Genomic DNA, 2217 nt, shown 5'->3' on the forward strand with positions numbered 1-2217 from the left:
GTGAGAGTGTGTGTGTGTGTGTGTGTGAGAGTGTGTGTGACTGTGTGTGTGTGTGTGTGAGAGAGAGAGTGTGTGTGTGTGTGTGTGTGTAAATATTGTGTCTTCATGACTGAAATGTTATGAACATATAATTCCTGTCATTAAATTATATTTTATATATTTATGATCAGCTTCATGTCTGAGTTTGTCTGAATCAATGCAGTTGTTCCAGTAATGAAGTTATTTACATATTCTAGTGTGTGATAGCAGAGATATTCAGGCCTTTTTTGTGTAAAATGAATTAAAAGGGATCTTTTAGAAGTTGTATTTTCGTTAAGAGAACATACTGACGTATTGTTTTCCCTTCAATGCAGTTCTTAAAGTTTCTTTGCTTGGCCTTAAAAAGGTCTTAAAGCTGCAGAAATACTGGAGAGAGACACAATATTGAGTGGCTGATCTTTAAGGGTTTCAGTAGTTAGATTTTATCCCTCAGTCTTGAGTTAATGTGTTGAATATGAGTCTGTTTATTGTGACATAAAAGGTGTTTCTGATCTTCAGAGTGGTGTGCGAGGCGTTCCTCTGATATTTCTACACACTCGAGATAAAGACACGCCTGGACTTGTGACATGAACGCTTCTGGAGAAAAACAGGAGACTGCACTCTGAGCGTGTGAATGTGAGGATGTGATTACAGTCGATCCGAGCAGGGGTTTCTGAATAAGACCCAATTAAACACAGCTTTGGATCAGAGTAACAGAAGACTGAAGGAGTGTGTGTTTCTGATCTGATCTGAGTGTGAGTTTTCATAATGAACTCATTAATCGGATAAGTAGAGAGTGTTTGCGCTGAAACTGACCGTACAGGTTTGCGCTGTGATGTGATCAAAGTCCTTATTGGCTCTGACACAGAACAGGGTGTGACACCGAGTGAGACTTTCTCACACACACACACACACACTCTCTCTCACACACACACGCTCTCTCTCACACACACACACTCTCACACACACACTCTCACACACACAGGTGAGTCCGAGCGCTCTGCTTTATGTCAGTCTATTTCAGATTTCAGACTTTTATATGTGAAAGTATTTGCTTGTTGCCTAGCTTTAATATCCAGAATGTTTATATATCTTGTGTTTATCATTAACTCATCTCACGGTCAGATTTAGCACATATGTGACCCTGCAGCACAAAAGCAGTGTTAAGTCGCTGGGGTATATTTGTAGCAATAGCCAACAATACATATAATGTGTGTTAGACTGAGAAGAAGGATCGGTGGTAACGAGAAGCTGCTAATCAGCAGGGTGTGTAGTAATTATGTCTGAAGGGGCGTTGCTGGTTGATCAGGACGGGTAACTTCACGTCACACCCTGAGAAGCAGGGAAAAAGGGCTGGAGACTCGAGAACAAAATACACTGTTGACACCTGCCACAAATATGCATGACAACACGCCTGCAGCACACTTTACATCGACACGCAAACACCTGCGCATTGTATGTGTGTCAGTCAAATGAGAGGATTTACTGTCGTTCATCTTCATAACCACAGACGCTTGATTTCAGAACACTGCCGTCTGGATTCACATCTATAACTCAACATGAGCACACAGACCAAATCCGGTAAGATCTGCACTTTATGATCTTATATTTACACATACACAGATGAGACCTGTCAGAAACATGCCTGTCAAAAACATGCATATATATATATATATATATTAAAATGAATATTTTGTGCATTATAACATTTCCATATTTCCTCCTGAAATATTACAGTAATGTGAAAAAAGTTATAGTACATGGTAAACAAATTTTTTTTTATTGCCTTTAATTTATTCTGATTTTGATAACAAAAAACTGCATTGTAGTAATTAGAATTACCATTGAGAATAATGGAAATTACAACTAAATGTGGGGAAAATGTGTTGAAAGAAAAATGTGACTGATGTTCCTATTGAATTGTTTTACCATGTTTTATATTAATATTATTTTAAGGATTTTTGATATCTTTAGATATTTGTTGAATATATATTCTCTTTGTATGTTATTTATTCTTCTCTTTTTATTGTGCTGCTGTGCCAAGTAGCCTTAAGTTCCTCTTTTGGGGAATCAATAAAGGAACAGGAACAATACTAATCCTGAAATAGGCATCAGTTCATTTCATAAATAATATATATGAAGTAATTTATATTCTGCATATGTTCTGATGAGATTCCCCCCCCCCCCCCCACCCAACCA

General features: G+C 37.8%; 1 long non-coding RNA gene across 2 annotated transcripts in view; it reads left to right on the forward strand.

Moving 5' to 3' along the window:
• Window positions 1–980: 980 nt before the first annotated feature.
• Window positions 981–2217, forward strand: part of LOC107750824 (uncharacterized) — a 2194-nt gene continuing 957 nt past the window's right edge. Inside the window, exons 1-2 of one of the 2 annotated variants that reach the window (XR_001641187.1) lie at window positions 981–1003; window positions 1529–1599. This is a non-coding gene — a long non-coding RNA (uncharacterized LOC107750824). Of the gene's footprint in view, window positions 1004–1228; window positions 1600–2217 lie in introns of those variants that run through there. The other variant, XR_001641186.1, reaches the window with a different exon arrangement.

The sequence above is a fragment of the Sinocyclocheilus rhinocerous genome, unplaced genomic scaffold (genome assembly GCF_001515625.1).
Source record: "Sinocyclocheilus rhinocerous isolate Xijiao unplaced genomic scaffold, SAMN03320098_v1.1 scaffold3529, whole genome shotgun sequence".
NCBI classification, from domain to species: Eukaryota; Metazoa; Chordata; class Actinopteri; order Cypriniformes; family Cyprinidae; genus Sinocyclocheilus; species Sinocyclocheilus rhinocerous.